Below are 24051 nucleotides of genomic sequence, written 5' to 3'. Positions count from 1 at the left end.
AAGTGGTGTCTTTTGCTAACGTGGTTAGCTAATAGATTTACATATTGTGTCTTCCCTGTAAAACATTTTAAAAATCGGACATGTTGGCTTGATTCACAAGATGTGTACCTTTCATACGCTGTATTGGACTTGTTAATGTGTGAAAGTTAAATATATTTTTAAAATATCTTTTGAATTTCGCGCCCTGCACTTTGAGCTGGCTGTTGTCATAAGTGTACCGACGTCGGGCTGCAGCCATAAGAAGTTAAATAAAGGTTAAAAAAACAGTAAAACAATGCACGAGTTTAAAATATTTAACGCATGTGGTACACAGAATGCACCCTCTGCAGCCTAGTGCTGAAGCGTTGCGGCCTGTTCCATTGAAAATGATTGACTTCCGCTGGAATGCAAAGAGTTTGATGCATCTAGTTGACATGAGGCGTTAGGAGTTCTTGGGACGCAGTCAAGAAATCCTCCAAAAATGGACATGGAAAGCGACAGAGCACGGGGACAACGGATTGTCTTCACGCGATGGACCAGAGCTAGGCATTCATCAAGAAAGACATGGAAACGAAAGATAAGAACGGATTTGTTGAGCAACGTACATGCCGATAAGAGATTATTATCCATAAGGGATTATTTCTGATGGAATGGTGATCTTAAATAGTTAGCTTGCAGAGTGTCTCGCTAAATCTGACAAGCTGAGAAAGCTGAGAAGTTAGCATTAGCTATAGCATAGCGTGCAGCCTTTGTCCTTCTAAACAGACTACATGGTTCAGTATGCAACCCAATTACATATTCATGGTTAAAACGTGTAATTTGGGAAATATATTAACCTCCCTGTGTAATCCGGAGGGCACAGCCCATCCGTACGGACGGCGCCATCTTGAAGTTATGAAAGGTCCTGAACAGCACAACAAGTAGAATGAGATGTGCCGATTCAAAAATAAGATTTTGTTTAATTTGGAAAACTAATAACATTACATTATGGATAACGTACAGGTAAATATGATTCATATGAAAGCTATATTCAATGTAATTAAAGCTATAATGAAGTAAAGTGTTTAAATTATAACCATGTAGGCTTCACCTGACCTGGACCTCAGATCCTGGTATTAGGCTATATGGGTGACTGGTTAAGAATTATTGGGTGGCGTGGCATATAACCCAGCTATTCTGTGTGAAATAGCTGTACAAATGCATTTTCTGTCTGTTAAATGAGCTTGATTTCTGATTCTGTTGAATGTATTCACAGGTTCAACTTAAAGAGCAAGGCTCATGCTATGCTTATTGCCACTGTGTGTTCTATTACAATATGTTTCAGCATTTCATTAGACTTCTCACACCTGCAGAAGGCAAGGAACTGTGAAAATAAAAAAAGGCCTCTAGACCAGAATACCCTGTTACAGATCATGTCTCTCATATCTGTGATAGCCGCCATGTATGTTGCAGCTTCGGAAATGACTCCCAGCAGCAATGCACTGAACATGGAAAAGTGAGGGTGCTGAAGCTGTCAGGAAATATGACAGGAGACAGGAAACAAATTAAAAAGATTCTGGAAGGTCCCTCTCCCACTGTCAGTGCAACGAGCAGAGTTCAAGTTTAAAATACATTTCAAAGTCTACAGGATTCGAATATGGCAATTACGTTGTACATGTGACAAACATCTGTCCGGTTCTACTATTGTTTGCTCTCCTTGGGGTTTGATTACAAATGACTCTGAGACTTTTCTGCATAATTTACAGCCCTTTTCTCAGTGTAAATATGAGTGTTTACTGTGTTAGACATGAGTGTAGCTGCAGCACTAGTATGGGGCAGTGTAGGAGGCAGGAGAGCTACAGTATGTCTTATCATAATGATTCAGGTGTTGCATAACCATAATCCATTAAGTATCTAAAGGAACAAATAGCTGTGTGTTTCTCAATGCATGCTGTATTCAGGTGATAGAAGGGATAACTTTCCTCTGTCAATTATATTGACTCCACAGAGTATCTCTTGATGATAATCAAGTGTGACATATCGCTGCTTTGATTACTTTGTAGAAAATTAACCATGTCCATTCATATGTCCTGGAGCATTAGCAATATTACATTGTAATGACACACCACTGTAAAGACATTGTAGTGACATTGTAATGACTCTTCTCTTACAAGAGGGATAACCCTATCACTTCACCCGCTCTGTCTGACCCCTCTTCAAGCTTCGGTCCAGTAGAACTGCATGCTCTTTTTACACAGATCTCCATGCCTGTTCCTCTGGTCTGTGACAGACGCTTCCATAATCAGTCTCAATTCACCGTGCTCTGTATAATTACCCTCCCTCAGGCTACCAGCTGGGCCCTCAGCCACAGGAAGTGGTTTTGTGTGTGGCGGGTCACCCATCACTCCCGCCAGAGGACTCAGCTGTAATTGGCGCGTGGCGAGGGAAAATATCAACAGTGTGTGTCACATTTGTATTCTGTATAAATGTGGCAGCATTATATTCCTTTTCTGTGGGATAATGAAGGTAATGGTATCAAGTTATTTTGTATGGGAGGAGTAACTGCTGTGCTGTAGTGTGATACTGTTATCAAGAGAAGGGCTTCTACACAAATAACCGACTAACTGAGGTGAGTTAAAACAACTTTTGCATTAGCACACACACACACACACACACACACACACACACACACACACACACACACACACACACACACACACACACACACACACACACACACACACACACACACACACACACACACACACACACACACACACAGAGAGAGTCCCCATTCCTCTTATCCATATCTAGTCCAGAGTCTATTGTCCAGGCCAGGCATTTCCTGAAGAGACCCTTAGGGGACCCTGAAGGGGTTGATGGGGAGCAAGCCTCCAGCCCTCACGCTGATTGATGTCAGCCTGTAATCTCCAAAGCCACCTGGAGAAGTCTGATTTAGTGAGGTCACTCTGGGCACAACCTGACAGGGATCGATGCATCCCTGTTGGCACCATGCAGCCCTGGACCAAGCCACTGACTCTGGCAGCTACTGAGGAGAAAGAGGGAAGGAGGGGAGATAGAAAAAGAGAAAGGGGGGGAATAGAGAGGGGGAGGAGGGAGAAAAGAGAGGGGGGGGGGAAAGGGGGGGGTTGAGAAAAGAGAGAAATAGGGGGGAGGAAAGAGAAACGAGAAAGAGAGAGGGGAGGAGGGAGAAAAGAGAGTGGTGAGGAGGGAGAAAATAGAGAGGGGGAAGGAGGGAGAAAACATCAATAGTGACACAATAGCATTCAAGATAGTCCACAGGTGCAATTTGGAGCATCAGTGTTCCTGACCAATAGTGCAAGAAGCATCTCTATCAAATGACCCGGTTCCTCTTCTCAACAGACCATTGTATATCATACATTTGATTTGGGGAACCAGTTCATCAGGACACAAATGACCCGGTTCCTCTTCTCAACAGACCATTGTATATCATACATTTGATTTGGGGAACCAGTTCATCAGGACACAAATGACCCGGTTCCTCTTCTCAACAGACCATTGTATATCATACATTTGATTTGGGGAACCAGTTCATCAGGACACAAATGACCCGGTTCCTCTTCTCAACAGACCATTGTATATCATACATTTGATTTGGGGAACCAGTTCATCAGGACACAAATGACCCGGTTCCTCTTCTCAACAGACCATTGTATATCATACATTTGATTTGGGGAACCAGTTCATCAGGACACAAATGACCCGGTTCCTCTTCTCAACAGACCATTGTATATCATACATTTGATTTGGGGAACCAGTTCATCAGGACACAAATGACCCGGTTCCTCTTCTCAACAGACCATTGTATATCATACATTTGATTTGGGGAACCAGTTCATCAGGACACAAATGACCCGGTTCCTCTTCTCAACAGACCATTGTATATGATACATTTGATTTGGGGAACCAGTTCATCAGGACACAAATGACCCGGTTCCTCTTCTCAACAGACCATTGTATATCATACATTTGATTTGGGGAACCAGTTCATCAGGACACAAATGACCCGGTTCCTCTTCTCAACAGACCATTGTATATCATACATTTGATTTGGGGAACCAGTTCATCAGGACACAAATGACCCGGTTCCTCTTCTCAACAGACCCTTGTATATGATACATTTGATTTGGGGAACCAGTTCATCAGGACACAAATGACCCGGTTCCTCTTCTCAACAGACCATTGTATATGATACATTTGATTTGGGGAACCAGTTCATCAGGACACAAATGACCCGGTTCCTCTTCTCAACAGACCATTGTATATCATACATTTGATTTGGGGAACCAGTTCATCAGGACACAAATGACCCGGTTCCTCTTCTCAACAGACCATTGTATATCATACATTTGATTTGGGGAACCAGTTCATCAGGACACCTAGGAGGCACTTTTCATTACAGTAAAGTGTCAACTGCTGACATTCCATAAGGACAGTCTATTCATTTTGGATGAATTTTCCCTGCTTTGGGGTTATCAGTGTTCCTCACACTGCGCTGCTGTGAGCAATGTTGACTGTCAGGCATATGCTGTTTTCCTCGCCAGGGAAATTGCTCCCTAGCCATTCAGCCCCAGAGTTTTTATTTAAGATTATTGATATGAAATAATGGCTTTTCTGGGAACACGACCAAAGAGACTTACTAACTCAGTGTATCCAGTTCCATTTAGAGGAAAATGAGTCTGTGTACTTTGTTAGTTGGAAACACAAAGGCTAAATTGAACTAAAGTGATAGTCCAGCAATAGTGAAATTGGAGGTTGTCACATTAGGGCTTGGCTAAACATGAAACAAAGTGTTGGCAGGTCCACTGGCCAATTTTCTGCTATTGTTTTGATGTCCCTGAAACAGCCATGAAATATATTAGTGATGAAGAAAGCATACACAGGCAGCCCAATTCTGATATAATTTTTACAAAATGGTATTTTGGCCAATCAGATCAGCTCTGAAAAAGAGCTGATGTAAAAAGATCTGATGATTGGTCAAAAGGCCAATTAGTGGAAAAATGATCAGCGTTGGGCTGCTTGTGTAAACACAGCCATGTTTCTGTTTGAGGGTAACCCTTTTGTTTTGTTCTAAATGAAAGCGCCGTCTCAGCCGATGATAATAGGAATAATAATTGATGAGTGATGGGACATTCACGTGCTTGTCGGAAGTCTTATGTCTGACAGGATTGTGTTCAAGTGCTTTAGAAGTTGGAACAATTCTTCAACCAATAAGATTTTAGATCGCTAGATGAGCTAGCTGACGTTGCTAATAAAGTTAGCTAGCTTGCTTAACATTTAGAATATGGTTAAACTATCTACATTCTACTGTAACAATGTGCCGCTGATAGTCGGGCAGCAAGTTCAGGGATTGAGTGTTTTAATAAATAAACGGGACATAATACAAAACAGGAAACAGTAACAATGCACAGACAAGAAACAGAAACAATGATGCCTGGGGAAGGAACCAAAGGGAGTGACATACTGTACATAGGGCAGGTAATCAAGAAGGTGATGGAGTCCAGGTGAGTGTCAATAATGCGTGTAACAAGGTGACAGGTGTGCGCCATAACGAGCATCCATGTGACCTAGAGGCTGGAGAGGGAGCACACGTGACATCTACATTATCCACATTGATGAGTTTGGAATGGTCAAAAACTGTTTTGTTTTCATCTTTTGGTTGAAAAGTGGTGAATTCTCAGAACTCGTGTAACAACATTTTCTCTGAGTTTCCCATTCACTTATAATTACGGCTTAGAGAGTCGTTCAAGTGAAACTTCCCAGTCAAAACTTCAGAACTTCCGTTATCTCCAACTGCACAGGTGTCACGTTCCTGACCTGTTTTCTGTTGTTTTGTATGTGTTTAGTTGGTCAGGACGTGAGCTGGTTGGGAATTCTATGTTGTGTGTCTAGTTTGTCTGTTTCTATGTCAGCCTAGTGTGGGTTCTCAATCAGAGACAGATGGTAGTCGTTGTCTCTGATTGAGACTCATATATAGGAGGCTTGTTTTGTGTTGGGATTTTGTGGGTGTTTTTTACCTGTCTCTGTGTTTGTGTTCTGCACCAGATAGGTCTGTATCGGTTTTGCACATTTGTTATTTTGTATGTTGTTTGTAGTGTTTCACTTGTTCTTAATTAAACATGTTTAACACTAGCCGCGCTGCACTTTGGTCCTCTCCTTCACCCCTGGAAGAAAACCGTTACAACAGGATCAAACCCGAGAGCCTAATAACCATAACAGAATGCAATTAAATAGTGATTCTCTTTGATTTCTTCATCATTTAAAATGGAAAAAAAAGCACTTGAACATCTGAGTTACCTCATTGCAGGTGCATGGGAACAATGTGATTACTTACTAAGAAAAGACAAACTAGCACAATGCTCTTGCTCATGTCACTTATTTTTATTAAAGCTTACATGGTGGCCTTTTGGCCTTTTCAAGAGTAATTTCTTCATAATTTAACACCAAAAGGTTTGATAAAAATCACACATGACCGATAAATAATTTAACCAACTCTGTCAGATGAAATATTGATTGTGAAAAACGATTTAATATTAATGAAGTGAGCAGAGTTGGAGGCAAACTTTGTCTTTTCCAAAAGAGAGACATCCCATTGAACACCACAGTGTTAATTACAAGGGAGATGGGGAATAGGAAGACGGGTCAATTGTTTGCATGTAGTAAGCACATTTGAAATGGCTTCAATACTTCATCAGATGAGAGCAACATTGTCACTGATTAATGTGCTGGGGGCGAATCACATCGTCGGAGGGATTGACAAAGAAAAAATATATATTAATGCATCGGAAGGATTCTTTATTAAGATAGGCATTTGAATGTCCCTGCGGGGCAGAATGAGACATATAGTCAGACCAAGTACGGCGAGGTTGGGAGAAAAGCTACATGGGCTAAAGTGATGGAGAGGTAATGAGAAAAAGAGATGAGAATAGGGAATGAAAGGTTGAAAAAGAGAGATGGGAAAGAGGGAATGAGGGAGAATGAGAGATATAGCATGATAGGGTAATGACAGGAAGGAACTTGAATGTGCTGTTAGGAGGCTGACAGGCCGAGCAGGGAAGGTGACCGAGGCTGTAAGAACAGCAGAAGGATCAGAAACGACAGCAGACTAACTGGAGATGAATGAAACAGGAGCAGAGTTGACCTACAGAGAAACACCCAGAGAGAGGACCGACAAACAACAGAGGGAGGTAGAGGAGGAACAGATGTATAAAAAGAAAGATCCTGAGAGAGGACCGACAGAAAACAGAGGGAGGTAGAGGAGGAACAGATCCAGAGAGAACAAACAGACAGCCAGAGAGAACATATAGACAATCAGAGAGAACATACAGACACCCAGAGAGAACATACAGACACCCAGAGAGAACATATAGACACCCAGAGAGAACATACAGACACACAGAGAAAACATCTAGACACCCAGAGAAAACATACAGACACCAAGATAGAACATATAGACACCCAGAGAGAACATATAGACAATCAGAGAGAACATACAGACACCCAGAGAGAACATATAGACAATCAGAGAAAACATACAGACACCAAGATAGAACATACAGACACCCAGAGAGAACATACAGACACCCAGAGAGATCATATAGACACCCAGAGAGAACATACAGACACCCAGAGAGAACATATAGACACCCAGAGAGAACATATAGACACCCAGAGAGAACATATAGACAATCAGAGAAAACATACAGACACCAAGATAGAACATACAGACACCCAGAGAGAACATACAGACACCCAGAGAGATCATATAGACACCCAGAGAGAACATACAGACACCCAGAGAGAACATATAGACACCCAGAGAGAACATATAGACACCCAGAGAGAACATATAGACACCAGTCTTGGGAGAAGAGGCATATGAACACAGAGATATACTGTACCGGGTCTTGGGAGAAGAGGCATATGAACACGGAGATATACTGTACCGGGTCTTGGGAGAAGAGGCATATGAACACAGAGATATACGGTACAGTCTTGAGCGAAGAGGCATTTGAACACAGAGATATACTGTACAAACGCTTGGGAGAAGAGGCATATGAACACAGAGAATTAGAGAATCCATCAGACACAACAAACAATCCATTCAAACCTATCAAGCAGGGGTACTCAAGTACTATTTTAGAAGGTCCAGTTACACAAATGTTCTAGGTGGCAAAGGTCTGGATGAATAATGTCATTTATCAGCTTAGTAACAAACCCCCACCTCGCAACCCATGCAACACCAAACTGTTCACACCCCTCTTGTTGGCGGAGAGAAAATGTTGCTCTATTAAAGCTAATTTCCTGCAATTCTATGCATTCTTCCATGTCTTATGTGTGTTTATATGATACCATGGGTCAAAGCCCGACCAAGTTGGGGGGGCTGCAGTCCGTATTTACCCCGTTCTGGGTCCGGATCCGGTCCTGCTGTCCGCCAGTTGAGTATGAAGGCTATAGAGCATCAAATAATCATTGATGTCTGGGCAGTCAGCGCTGATGGGGACAAACAGACATTAGTCATTAGATATTAGTCAAGCAATGATTCACTTTTACCTCTGAGCTAAAGGACATGTGTCTCGATTGTGATCTCTTTATGCAGGTATATGAATTCATGAGTGGACTGTGTTTGATTTTGGCATAGACAAGCAGGAGTCACAGTCATGGTTTTATGGTTTTATTGAGTAAGTATGGCTCTTTTCAAATGGCTGAATTAAAAGGACAAGGCTGTAATGTGCTGGATAAATTGAGGGACTGTGCGTGTAATGGAATGGAACAGCTCTCCTGGTGTTTGGGTATATTTTTGTTCTATACCTCTCCTGGTGTTTGGGTATATTTTTGTTCTATACCTCTCCTGGTGTTTGGGTATATTTTTGTTCTATACCTCTCCTGGTGTTTGGGTATATTTTTGTTCTATACCTCTCCTGGTGTTTGGGTATATTTTTGTTCTATACCTCTCCTGGTGTTTGGGTATATTTTTGTTCTATACCTCTCCTGGTGTTTGGGTATATTTTTGTTCTATACCTCTCCTGGTGTTTGGGTATATTTTTGTTCTATACCTCTCCTGGTGTTTGGGTATATTTTTGTTCTATACCTCTCCTGGTGTTTGGGTATATTTTTGTTCTATACCTCTCCTGGTGAGTCAGCAACAACTGCACATAGAACAAATACGGTCATCATCACTGGCCAGGGGGAGAAGGACGAAGGTCATGTGATCTACTTGACCTGTGATCACAATAGCAAGTGTAATGTAGCCTTTAACGTTGACCTTTAACCTGACCTCACACATTAGTTGTTTTAAAAGCCTTGGCACTGATTTCTATGCCTTGTTGTGAGGGTTCAGTGAAACCCTCCCGGGCATCTTCCTGAGCTGAAAGATTGGGCTTCAGAGAAGAGATTGCAACACATGGGAAAACATGAAAAATACATAATACTTAAAAGATAGTCTCCATGTAAATTAAAAAACACAGCCTCAAGAGGGTAGATGAGTTAACTTATGCGTTCACTACACATTCACAAGTTAAAGGAAAAATGAATGAATGATGACATGTTTCTCCACACTTCTCTGTCCAGATTATTATCCCCCCCCCTCATAACTCTTGGACATGGCTAAATGGTGATGGACTCAACAGTAGTACCTGCTCCAGGAGGAGTTAATCTAGGATCAGCTCCTCTCAAACCTCACATGAACATAATTTTTTAGAAGCCTGGATTTGGTGACAAAATTATAATATATTTTGCAACTGCAAATACAGTACCAGTCAAAAGTTTGGACACACCTACTCAGTCAAGAGTTTTTCTTTATTTTTACTATTTTCTATATTGTAGAATAACAATGAAGACATCAAAACTATGAAATAACACATATGGAATCATGTAGTAACCAAAAAAGTGTTGCTGAGTATGCTGAGAACCTGTTGGCTGCTTTTCTTTCATTCTGCGGTCCAACTCATTCCAAACCATCTCAATTGGGTTGAGGTCGGGTGATTGTGGAGGCCAGGTCATCTGATGTTGCACTCCATCACTCTCCTTCTTGGTCAAATAGCCCTTACACAGCCTGGAGGTGTGTTGGGTCATTGTCCTGTTGAAAAACAAATGATAGTGCCAATAAGCGCAAACCAGACGGGATGGCGGATCGCTGCAGAATGCCGTGGTAGCCATGCTGGTTAAGTCTGCCTTGAAATCTAAATAAATCACAGACAGTGTCACCAACAAAGCACCCCCACACCATCACACCTCCTCTTCCATGCTTCATGGTGGGAACCACACATGTGGAGATCATCTGTATACATACTCTGTGTCTAACAAAGACACGGCGGTTGGAACCAAAAATCTAAAATTTGGACTCATCAGACCAAATGACAGATTTCCACCAGTCTAATGTCCATTGCTCCTGTTTCGAGGACCAAGAAAATCTCTTCTTCTTATTGGTGTCCTTTATTAGTGGTTTCTTTGGAGCAATCGACCATGAAGGTCTGATTCACGCAGTTGATGTTGAGATGTGTCTGTTACTTGAACTCCGTGAAGCATTTATTTGTGCTGCAATCTGAGGTGCAATTAATGAACTTATCCTCTGCAGCAGAGGTAACTCTGGGTCTTTCCTGTGGTGGTCCTCATGAGAGCCAGTTTCATCATAGCGCTTGATGGTTTTTGCGACTGCACTTGAAACTTTAAAAGTTCTTGGAATTTTCCGGATTGACTGACCTTCATGTGTTAAAGTAATAATGGACTGTCTCTTTACTTATTTGAGCTGTTCTTGCCATAATATGAACTTGGTCTTTTACCAAATAGGGCTATCTTCCGTATACTACCCCTACCTTGTCATAACACAACTGATTGGCTCAAACACATTAAGAAGGAAAGAAATTCAACAAATTAACTTTTAACAAGGCACACCTGCTAATTGAAATGCATTCCAGGTGATTAACTAATGAAGCTGGTTGAGAGAATACCAAGAGTGTGCAAAGCTGTCATCAAGGCAAAGGGTGGCTACTTTGAAGAATCTCAAATAATAAATATATTTTGATTTGTTTAACACTTTTATCGGTAACTACATGATTCCATATGTGTTATTTCATAGTTTTGATATCTTCACTGTTATTCTACAGTACAATGTAGAAAATAGTAAAAATAAAGAAAAACCCTTGAATGAGTAGATGTGTCCAAACTTTTGACTGGTACTGTGTGTAGAGTTGTCTGAAGTTATATTTGGTCTGTTTTTCTCAGTTGTGTAATAGTTAGAAAATATTACCACAAAACAGACACAGTAGAGCAAATTGGAGCAAACCGAGCCAGACCACACTAGACTAATTGATCCCATTGGGCAAAACATTGTTTCCACGTAATTTCAACCTCCCAAATCTACGTGATGACGTTGAATCAACGTGGAAAACTAATTGGAATTTCTAAAATCAACATAAGGGCAGTTCATCTTTTTTTCACCCAACTTTTAACCTAAATCCAATGATATGGTGAAATGTTTTGTTGATTGAACATTAGTTTGACAACTGAACCAAATGTAAATCCAAACTTAACATTGAACTGACATCTGTGCCCAGGGAAATGGCAGATCTGATGTACTAAAGCCGGTACGATTGATTAAGTAAACTGCTATCTCCCATTCAGCAGCTAACCTGGCCATAATTACTTCTGAAGAGCTGCATCCACGGTACCTGCAAGCTAAAAGCATTCTGGAATTTCTCCCTGACTGGCCATGAATTATTCATTCCATTATAATCCTGAGGAAACTGTGGAATTTATCTTTCTTAACCATTTTCATGAATAGTGACATAATGGAGAGAGAAATAGAGTGAGAAAACTTCCTTTCATTACTGTGCTCATGCGGTTATCTAACGGTCTGTCTGTTGGATGTGATGGGGGCTAACTATAATAAATGTATCCAGGGAGACATGATGTAAATCATTATCAGTGGAGAGACAGTGACCTCGCCCCGGCTTGGACCCATCGCTCTGTCTCTAAAATGGCAGCTCCTATTTATAGACTGCCAGACAGGCAGTTACCGTTCCCCAGAAAATGTGCTTTTAAATTATCGTCACTTCATTATTCATTAGCGCACATTCAGGACGTATTACGCCTGTTGAATAATTAAAGCAGGTTAATAATTCAAAATGAGATAAACATGGGCTGGGTTAACACAGTTAATAATTAGCCTGGGACAGTTAGAGAGCCACTGACTGACGGTTTTTGAACTGTGTGACTGAAGTCATTTATTACCATGTTGTGACGATGATCTGATATTATATAGCTTATGACTTGGAACATGCTGTTGACATTGTGTTGTTTGATATGAACATGGGGAGATCATTTTCTAATGTAATGTCATCTACTCATAACAAAAACGTCCATTAAGGATATGTTGGGGTGTCACGTTCCTGACCTGTTTTCCTTTGTCTTGTATTTATTTAGTTGGTCAGGGCGTGAGTTGAGTGGGTTTGTCTATGGTTGATTTTCTATGTTGGGATTTTTGTGTTCGGCCTGGTATGATTCTCAATCAGAGGCAGCTGTCAATCGTTGTCCCTGATTGAGAATCATACTAAGGCAGCCTGGGTTTCACGTGTGTTTTGTGGGTGTTTGTTCCTGTGTCTGTGTCTGTCGCACCACACGGGACTGTTTCGTGTTCGTTCGTTTGGTTAGTCTGTTCCTGTTCGTGCGTTCTTTGTGTTATATTGTAAGTTCTCAAGTTCAGGTCTGTCTACGTCGTTTTGTTGATTTTGTAATCTATTCAAGTGTTCTTTGTATTTTTGTCTTGTTTAAATAAATTCTTTATGTCTGCATACAACGCTGCGTTTTGGTCCAATCCCTACTCCTCCTCTTCAGACGTAGAGAAGGAGAGAAACCGTTACATGGGGAAAGTATGACTAGGTCGTTTTAAACTCTTTCTCACTCATTTGTCTTCATGTGGGTTCTTGTCTGCAACTTATGATTCTCAATTACATGTTGTATTTTTCATTTACATGTTGTGTGTGTCTGTTATGGGAAGGGGATGAGTCACACACACACAGAGCTGGAATAAGAAATCATAGGCCCCGGGGATTTGCTTGTAGACCAGTCAAGATGTATGTCATTGTATATTGTAGTGTTAAGATTTCCCTTCACTGGAACTAAGGGTCCTAGACCGAACCATGAAAAACAGCCCCAGACCCTTATTCCTCCTCCACCAAACTTTACAGTTGGCACTATGCATTGGGGCAGGTAGTGTTCTTCTGGCATCCGCCAAACTTAGATTCGTCCTGCAAGGTGTTGGGCTGTAAGCACAACCCCCACCTGTGGACGTCGGGCCCTCATACCACCCTCATGGAGTCTGTTTCTGACCGTTTGAACAGACACATGCACATTTGTGGCCTGCTGGAGGTCATTTTGCAGGGCTCTGGCAGTGCTCCTCCTGCTCAAAGGCGGAGGTAGCGGTCCTGCTGCTGGGTTGTTGCCCTCCTACGGCCTCCTCCACGTCTCCTGATGTACTGCCTGTCTCCTGGTAGCGCCTCCATGCTCTGGACACTACGCTGACAGACACAGCAAACCTTCTTGCCACAGCTCGCATTGATGTGCCATCCTGGATGAGCTGCACTACCTGAGCCACTTGTGTGGGTTGTAGACTCCGTCTCATGCTACCACTAGAGTGAGAGCACCGCCAGCATTCAAAAGTGACCAAAACATCAGCCAGGAGGCATAGGAACTGAGAAGTGGTCTGTGGTCACCACCTGCAGAATCACTCCTTTATTGGGGGTGTCTTGCTAATTGCCTATAATTTCCACCTTTTGTCTATTCCATCTGCACAACAGCATGTGACATTTATTGTCAATCAGTGTTGCTTCCTAAGTGGACAGTTTGATTTCACAGAAGTGTGATTGACTTGGAGTTACATTGTGTTGTTTAAGTGTTCCCTTTATTTTTTTGAGCAGTGTATATACATATATATATTTTAATATATATTTATATATATCCTACAGTCGGCAACTAAATACAATTTCCAGTGGCACACTAACTCACCTAATGATGAACATGAAGCCGTAGGCTACTACTCACGGTGATGGCCGATGTACTCCTCTTGGCAATAGCCTATCTCAAGATGAGGTACTTTCTTTGAAAAGCAGTGCTGCTGTTCGCAAAACAATTGGGAGTTGTTGTAAATTTTTCATATTGTTTGCTAATCTTGTCAACAAAAAATGTAATAAAGTGGTTAGCAATATCAAAGGGTTTTGTTATGAAAAGCCATCTGCCTCAATGAAAGATGGAGCTAAGTTTGCTTTCTTGACTAGAATTTCATTTAAAGTACTCCACAGCTTTTTACTATCATTCTTTGTGTCATTTATCTTTGTTCCATAGTATGGTTTCTTCTTCTTTTTGTTTAGTTTAGTTACGTGATTTCTCAATTTACTCTATGTTTGCCTGTCTGCTGTGTAGTCAAACTTATTTTCTATTCCCTTTGCCTCATCCCTCTCAGCCATACAGTTTTTCAATTCATCATCTATCCATGGGGATTTGGCCGTTCTAACAGTCAGTTTCTTGATGGGCGCATACCTATCAGTAACCGGAAGAAATAAAGTGCAGCATTCTGAGGTTCCTTTATTAGTTGTTCAAAAAATAATAATTCTAATGGTTGGACAGACATTAGTCTTCTCTTTTCAGCGGCAGGCATTTGCTTTCCAAGCTGTACATTTTTCCCGCGATTATATTTTGACATTTGCAAAAGGTAAACAGACAGCTGCAACCAACCATAGAAAAATAATCCATAGATGGCCGTTCCCATTCAAATCAGGACTGGCATCCATTGCTAGTACCCACGAGTTTAACAGTCAAATTGCCAGGGTAAGAGTTTCCAAAACCAGCAATGGAACAAGCTGTATATTTGATGTGCTTGCGGCCTTCCTGACTGTAGGCAACCGGTAACTGCCAAAATGAAGGAAACACTTGGGTAAATGGGGGATACAAAGTTTGTGTGAGGTGCATTTTCCTGGCATGGTTTAGGTCCACTTGTAGAATCTATGCCAAGAAGCTTTGAAGCTGTTCTGGCAGCTCGTGGTGGCCCAGCACCCTTTTAAGACAATTTATGTTGCTGTTCCTTTGTTATGGCAGTTACCTGTATGAGCTAATGATAAAATGTAATCCACAGTTATTTTTTGGAAACTATTGATCATCTGTGTCTAAATTATATTCACTGGTGTATTTTGAACATCAAGAGCAGGCTCCTGTGTGAGAGAGCAGGCTCCTGTGTGAGAGAGCAGGCTCCTCTTGGGCCCAGCGCCTGACCAGTCACATGTATTTACTATGCAGTTGATTTATTTTATTTGTATTAATCAGTTACCCAATCAAGACAGGCCCTCCAGTTACCCACGTGGGCCCCCTACCTCCTCTACTCCCCCATCTGATGATTAGCAGAGCGGCGTCAGGCAGCAGCAGGCTGTATACACTCATTGAGAGCGGGCTCCTGAATCCTTTTTGACGGGTGCAGTTAAAAATATATACAGTATATCACAAAAGTGAGTACACTCCTCACATTTTTGTAAATATTTGAGTATATCTTTTCATGTGACAACACTGAAGAAATGACACTTTGCTACAATGTAAAGGAGTGAGTGTACAGCTTGTATAACAGTGTAAATTTGCTGTCCCCTCAAAATAACTCAACACACAGGCATTAATGTCTAAACCGCTGGCAACAAAAGTGAGTACACCCCTAAGTGAAAATGTCCAAATTGGGCCCAAAGTGTCAATATTTTGTGTGGCCACCATCATTTTCCAGCACTGCCTTAACACTCTTGGGCATGGAGTTCACCAGAGCTTCACAGGTTTCCACTGGAGTCCTCTTCCACTCCTCCATGACGATATCACGGAGCTGGTGGATGTTAGAGACCTTGCACTCCTCCACCTTCCATTTGAGGATACCCCACAGATGCTCAATAGGGTTTAGGTCTGGAGACATGCTTGGCCAGTCCATCACCTTTACTTTCAGCTTCTTTAGCAAGGCAGTGGTCGTCTTGGAGGTGTGTTTGGGGTCGTTATCGTGTTGGAATACTGCCCTGCGGCCCAGTCTCCGAAGGGAGAGGATCATACTCTGCTTCAGTATGCCACAGTACATGTTGGCATTCAAGGTTCCCTCAATGAACTGTAGCTCCCCAGTGACGGCAGCACTCATGCAGCCCCAGACCATGACACTCCCACCACCATGCTTGACTGTAGGCAAGACACACTTGTCTTTGTACTCCTCACCTGGTTGCCGCCACACACCATCTGAACCAAATAAGTTTATCTTGGTCTCATCAGACCACAGGACATGGTTCCAGTAATCCATGTCCTTAGTCTGCTTGTCTTCAGCAAACTGTTTGCGGGCTTTCTTGTGCATCATTTTTAGAAGAGGCTTCCTTCTGGGACGACAGCCATGCAGACCAATTTGATGCAGTATACGGCGTATGGTCTGAGCACTGACAGGCTGACCCCCCACCCCTTCAACCTCTGCAACAATGCTGGCAGCAATCATACGTCTATTTCCCAGACAACCTCTGGATATGACGTTGAGCACGTGCACTCAACTTCTTTGGTCGATCATGGCGAGGCCTGTTCTGAGTGGAACCTGTCCAGTTAAACCGCTGTATGGTCTTGGCCACCGTGCTGCAGCTCAGTTTCAGAGTCTTGGCAATCTTCTTATAGCCCAGGCCATCTTTATGTAGAGCAACAATTATTTTTTTCAGATCCTCAGAGAGTTCTTTGCCATGAGGTGCCATGTTAAACTTCCAGTGACCAGTCAGTATGAGGGAGTGTGAGAGCGATGACACCAAATTTAACACACCTGCTCCCCATTCATACCTGAGACCTTGTAACACTAACGAGTCACATGACACCGGGGAGGGAAAATGGCTAATTGGGCCCAATTTGGACATTTTCACTTAGGGGTGTACTCACTTTTGTTGCCAGTGGTTTAGACATTAATGCCTGTGTGTTGAGTTATTTTGAGGGGACAGCAAATTTACACTGTTATACAAGCTGTACACTCACTACTTTACATTGTAGCAAAGTGTCATTTCTTCAGTGTTGTCACATGAAAAGATATACTCAAATATTTACAAAAATGTGAGGGGTGTACTCACTTTTGTGATATACTGTATATATATATCTACTACTTATCTAATATAGTGTATATATATTTTTTTTAAGTGTTGCTGTCTCTTGTACCCCCCACAGGCCTGGGCCCAGGGGCTTCAGCACCGGTAAACCCCTGCATTAATCTGGCCATGCACACACACACACACACACACACACACACACACACACACACACACACACACACACACACACACACACACACACACACACACACACACACACACACACACACACACACACACACACACACACACACACACACACACACACACACATACACACACACACGCACACACAATCAGTAGGTATTGACTGTGGTTGAGGGGTAAGATGCAGTACAGTAATCACATCAAGAGACAGTGTTGAGGCCTGGAGAGACCAACTGCTGCTAAACCCAGGACCAGATCAGAAAAGCCATGTTCTATCTAGTATTATTTCACCTTATAGTTCACAGACTAGTGTCCCCTCACATCTGACTGTGTGTGTGTGTGTGTGGGGGGGGGGGGGGGGTGTATGCGTGTGCTACAGATCAGACTTCCAGGGTCCTCTGAAGCATGTGAAATGACGAAATGACACTACAAGAGCCACTAATGACTCCTACCATGATCCCCCTCTCGCTTTCTCTCTCAAGTCCACACATACACAAACACACAATCATTCTACACCATGTACATCTTCAAAAGATGATAAATGGTTACCCCTTAATTATTGTATATCGTGTTGCGATGAATGTGGTCAAGGCACGGTGCAATCAATACTGTATAAAAACATTGTGTGATCATTTATCAATCTAGTGATTCCTATAACATGTTGTTTTTAATTATCACTCGCTGCTGGCATAAATCAAGCAGTAGATGGAGCATCTGTCTCCGAATGGATCTATAAAATGCATTTATCTACATAACAAACAAGCTGTCAGGCTAAAAAAGAAAAAGAAAGATACAAAAACGACTGCCATCAAACATGTCACCAAGAAGATGGGCCTTGGCATGACTGACTGATTTGAGCAGAGCGGAACGCTTTACCAACGAAGGAAAATGGTTGGTTCTGCAGGAGCCTCTCTCTCTCATTCAAAGCAGTGTCTGCCATTATGGTAATGAGAGGATGGAGGGCTACCTCTGTGTCCAGCTTGGATTACAACGGCTCAATGGTGTAACTAAGGGAGAAATAAATGAGAGTGTGGCTATAAAGGTGCTAACAGGCCCTCTGAGAGGATGTTAAATGATCTGCAAAATACATACAAAAAGTAGAGTTAAAAGATGGGGTCTGTCATGCATAAATGAGGCACAAAGATTTAAGGACATTTCAATTGAGAAATGTGTAAATGGAGCAGCAATTTCACTGTAATTATCACAAATAAGGTGAGATACTCTATATAGACACTCTATGTCTAGGTTGTAGGAATAAGGAAAGGACACACACACACACACAGACATACACACACTTCTTGTTTCATAGATGGCGGGGTTAGGAATGAGGGTCAGCTGGGATGATAATTCGTTTTGCTGCGATGTGGATGGAGCTGGTAGGGCTCCCTGACTCCTGAGGGCAGGGGGTTGGGATAAATCACTGGTACAGTCCATAAGAGTGACCCCCTACCGCCCCCAGACACAAACACAACTGTCAGCCACACAATCAGCCTGCTGGAAATTAATAGGCCATGAGGAATTCCTGATCCCCAGGTTACCAGGCTGAAAACCCTCAGGTTCATCTTCACTCCTACACATGTGGATTCTAGTGGGCTCTGAAGAGCAGGACAATTGTTACTTATTCATTCTTCACGTCACTAGATTTGCAGTAGTCCGGACAGGAGATGACAAGTACCTGGATTAGCACCTGCAGCGCTTCCTGTGTGAGGTAGGGTCGTACTCTACGGATGTAGCGAGTCACTGCTTTGATGTTTGCAGAGAACGACAGGGTGTTGTCCAGGGTCACGCCAAGGTTCTTTGCACTCTGGGAGGGGGACACTGTGGAGTTGTCAACCGTGATGGAGGGGGGAAGCAGAAAAGTAGTTGAGTGTCATGTGAGGATATGACGGCGCCGAGTGACTTGGTGTATAGAGGGAAGAGGAGAGGACCTAGAACCGAGGCCTGGGGGACACCAGTAGTGAGAGTACGTAGGAGCGGCCTGCCAGTAGGATACAATCCAAGAGCGTGCAGAGCCTGAAACGCCCAGCCCTGAGAGGGTGGCGAGGAGGATCTGATGGTTCACGGGGATAACTTTTATTTTTGCACTTTTATTTATTATACATTACTACAATTTATGTTTCCTGTTTGTTAAGAATAGCATTGTAGCAGAGAGAGGGAGGCGAAACGAGAGCCCTACCTCTGCCCAAAATGTATCCACGTTAAGCAGATCCTTAATTATTAAGCAGGTGAGGGGAGCAATGAGAGAGTGTCAAATGAAGTCAAGTTAAACATGAATTGCTATTTTGATATGTGAGGCTTAATTGATTTAATAGAAGTTTCCTAATGCTTAGGCTTTTAGTAATGTACTGATATAAGTGCAATGCACCCATCATCCCGGCAACTTGATAAAAAAAACACTTTATATCGGAAGTTGTCTATGCATATTCCTGAGTCTAGAATAGCATCTCACTCCATTGAATACTGGCAGTTGACGTCAACACCCCTTATTCATTTTTTTTTCTCAAATAACGAGATGTATCAACCAATCCAAAGCGAGAAATAGGCGGGAGATGGACAGCCTTCCGTTCCACTCTGTTGACAACCAATCCCGTTGCTAGGGTGGAGACACAAGCATCATTATATCCATATCTCTGAATGTAGTCTGCCTAGAACCCGACCAATACCAATGACAGGTGGATCCTCATATGAAACAAAAGGATCCCTCAAAATGAGATTATTTGACATGAAAACAAATATAATGGTAATAGTATAATGCATAGCACAAAACATTGTCACTGACATTTCAGAATGTACTTCAAGATGTCCACCATTGTTCCTGTACTCAAAAAGCAGAGGTAACTGAACTAAATGACTATCGCCCTGTAGCACTCACTGTCATCATGAAGTGCTTTGAGAGGCTAGTTAAGGATCATATTAGCTCCACCTTACCCAACACCCTAGACCCATTTCGAAATGGCATACTGCCACAACAGATCCCCAGATGAAGCAATCGAACTGCACATTGCCCTATCCCATCAGGACTAGAGGAATACATTTACATTTACATTTAAGTCATTTAGCAGGCGCTCTTATCCAGAGCAACTTACAAGTACATACATTCATACTTTTTTGTACTGGCCCCCCGTGGGAAACAAACCCACAACCCTGGCGTTGCAAGCGCCATGCTCTACCAACTGAGCTACACGGGACTATCTATGTGAGAATGCTGTTCATCGATTACAGTTCAGCCTTTAACACCCTTGTAACCTCCAAGCTCATCACTAGACTCAGGGCCCTTGGTCTGAACCCCGCCCTGTGCAACTGGGTCCTGGACTTCCTGACAGGCCACGCACGTCTCCAACTCAATCATCAAGTTTGCGGAAGATACAACAGTGGTAAACCTGATTACCAACAATGACAAGGCAGCCTACAGGGAGGAGGTGAGGGCCCTGGTGGAGTGGTGCCAGGAAAATAACCTCTCCCTCAACGTCAACAAAATGAAGGAGCTGATCGTGGACAGAAGACAGCAGAGGGAGCACGCCCCAATCCACATTGACGAGCCACAGTGGAGAGGGTATAAGTATTCAAGTTCCTTGTATGCACATCACTGACAATTTTTACATACTGTTTTACTGTTCATACTGTATGTATATATTGTATTCTAGTCAAGGCCTATCCTATATAACTACTGCTGTACACACCTTTCTATTCATATACTGCCCATAATGTCTATACATAGACTTTATATACAACAGTAAGTGGACACCCCTTCAAATGAGTGGATTCGTCTATTTCAGCCACACCTGTTGCTGACAGGTTTCTAAAATTGAGCACACAGCCATGCAATCTCCATAGACAAACATTGGCAGTATAATGGCCTTACTGAATAGCTTAGTGACTTTCAATGTGGCACCGTCATAGGATGTCACCTTTCCAACAAGTCAGTTTCTCACATTTCTGCCCTGCTAGAGCTGCCCCGGTCAACTGGTAGGCCGTCATTGCAAATAATAATTTGTTCTTAACTGACTTGCCTAGTTAAATAAAGGTTAAATAAAATAAAACTGTAAGTGCTGTTACTGTGACGTGGAATTGCCTAGGAGCAACAACGGCTCAGCCGCGAAGTGGTAGGCCACACAACTCACAGAACGGGACCGCCGAGTACTGAAGCGCCTAGCGTGTAAAAGTTGTCTGGGATGAGATGTTCGACGAGCAGGTGTCCAAATAGTTTTGGTAATGTACTGTATATATTTATATTCTAATATTTCTATATTTCTAATTTGTTTATTTTTATTTTTGGGGATTTGTGTATATTGTTTTGTATTGTCAGGTATTACTGCACTGTTGGAGCTAGTAACATAAGCATTTCGCTACACCCATGATAACACCTGCTAAATATGTGTATGCGACCAATAAAATGTGATTTGATTTAATTCATGATGATTGTTTAGGGTGATGTATTAGAATGGGCCTTCAGCCTCGAGCATAGCCAACAGAGGTAGGCCTAAATCAAGTGTAAGGATTCTCTAGGGGTCTCATGTTACAGTACATAAAAACCCTGCTTTCTTTGCTACTAACTTGACTGTTTTCTCCCCTAAGCCCCTCGCCAATGCTCAACGCGTCCTAATAGTCCTGTTGTTCAACAGAGCTCCTAGCTGTTTAAATGCTGCATAAATGGATGTGACTTCAAGAGTAGGCTAAATGTTTCTATAAAAGTTATCTGAGTCTGAGGCTTAAGCTATATGCTGTAGTTAGGGTTAACCATCGACTATGGCTTCATATGACATGGCTGTTAGCTTTGAGCCAAAGCTGTAAACAACAATTACATTCAGCTACTCAGACCACAACAAAACAATTCTATTAGCTACTTTTGGCTGTGTAGCATCAGTTGTTGGCTACTGCAGGCTATGCTACTATACGCTAAAAGCAACAAATGCATGATGAAGTGGTTAATACCTCAGTATCTGTTCTACGTTGACGGCATGCTAAGGTCTGAGATATACACCACAAGTGCTGACTCAGAGTGATGAGGTATGATAATCCACTGAGCAAAAACTGTGCTGACTCAGAGTGATGAGGTATGATAATCCACTGGGCAAAAACTGTGCTGACTCAGAGTGATGAGGTATGATAATCCACTGGGCAAAAACTGTGCTGACTCAGAGTGGTTGAATCAACATTGTTTCCACATCATTTAAACACCAAAATTATATGTAATGACATTGAATCAATGTGGAAAACGGATTATATTTGCAAAAAGTCATCAACATAAGGGCATTTTGTCTTTTTTTCACCCAATTTATTACCTAAATACAATTTCATTGTGCATTGTTTTGTTGATTTCATGTTCAATTCACTCAACCAAATGTAAATGAGAACTAGATGTTGAACTGATGGCTGTGCCCAGTGGAAAGCTGTAAGTGCTCTTAGCAGATATATACATCATTCAGTCAGCAAATCTATTGTGTTCTTTGATAGTTGGATGTGTTGGCACTTTCTGTGTCTTAAAAAGATCTGTCCCTCTCATGTCTCTCCTTCACCCGATTACTCACAGACAGATTACATGATTGTGTGTTAATTACATATGTCGTTGCCATCCCACAGGCGACTGAAGGTTTCGACAGCCGACCAGGAGTTCCGCACTTCTTTACTGCTACTGCAGTGCTTATTTTTAGAATTGACAAATTACTTCCTGTCTTTTTCTTCACTCTTCTGAAACATGACCAGACTAGAAAATGGACCCCGGGCACAACTCCCTTACTACCTACATCACAGCAATCTCCCCTCCCCCACCTTGTCCTTATCCTCTTTCCCCTCTTTCGTCCTTCATGGTACTCCATCCCACGGTCTGACAGTCGGCTGACAGTCTTTCTTGTCTCTGGACCAACATCCCTGGGATTTAGGGAGGCTAAATCAGAGCACCAGAGAGCAAAGAAAGAAAAATCTTCCTCTCTCTCTCTCTCTCTCTCTTTCTTTCTCTCTCTCTCTATCTAGAGAGAGAGAGAGAGCGAGAGAGAGAGCGAGAGAGAGAGAGAGCGAGGGAGAGGGAGAGGGAGGGAGGGCAAGTGAGAGGGAGAGAGAGAGCGCGAGAGAGAGAGAGAGCAAGAGAGAGGGAGAGAGAGAGCAAGAGAGAGGGAGAGAGAGCAAGAGAGCGGGAGAGAGAGAGAGCAAGAGAGAGGGAGAGAGAGAGCAAGAGGGAGAGAGAGGGAGAGAGAGAGCGAGAGAGAGCAATCGAGAGGGAGAGAGGGTGAGAGCGAGAGAGAGAGAGAGAGAGAGAGAGAAAGAGAGAGAGAGAGAGAGAGAGCAAGAGAGAGAGAGAGGGAGAGAGAGAGAGAGCAATATAAAGGGAGAGAGGGAGAGAGGGAAAGAGGGAAAGAGGGAAAGAGGGAGAGAGGGAGAGAGGGAGAGAGGGAGAGAGAGAGAGAGAGAGAGAGAGAGAGAGAGAGAGAGAGAGAGAATGAAAGGATTTTTCTTTCTTTGCTCTCTGGTGCTCTGATTTAGTCCAGGCACATGTCGATTCCCGGGACCACCCATACGTAAAATGTATGCACGCATGACTGTACCTCGCTTTGGATAAAAGCGTCTGCTAAATGGCATATATTTGTGGTGCCTGGATTAGAGATGATGGCCTCACTTTCTGAGGCTTAAAAGCTCGGTTTTCACAAGACAAGGGCTTTGAGACTCGCTCCTGGACAATATTTCACCATCTGCAGCTAATGCATTTATTTGACAAGCACATATCTAGTCCTTTTATAACTGCTCTGGCATACAGTCTGCCCAGAGACAGAGAGCGATGGATCTCCCCTATAAT

This window comes from Salvelinus fontinalis, chromosome 37 (genome assembly GCF_029448725.1).
Source record: "Salvelinus fontinalis isolate EN_2023a chromosome 37, ASM2944872v1, whole genome shotgun sequence".
NCBI lineage: Eukaryota > Metazoa > Chordata > Actinopteri > Salmoniformes > Salmonidae > Salvelinus > Salvelinus fontinalis.
Note: the sequence above shows the minus strand (reverse complement) of the source record.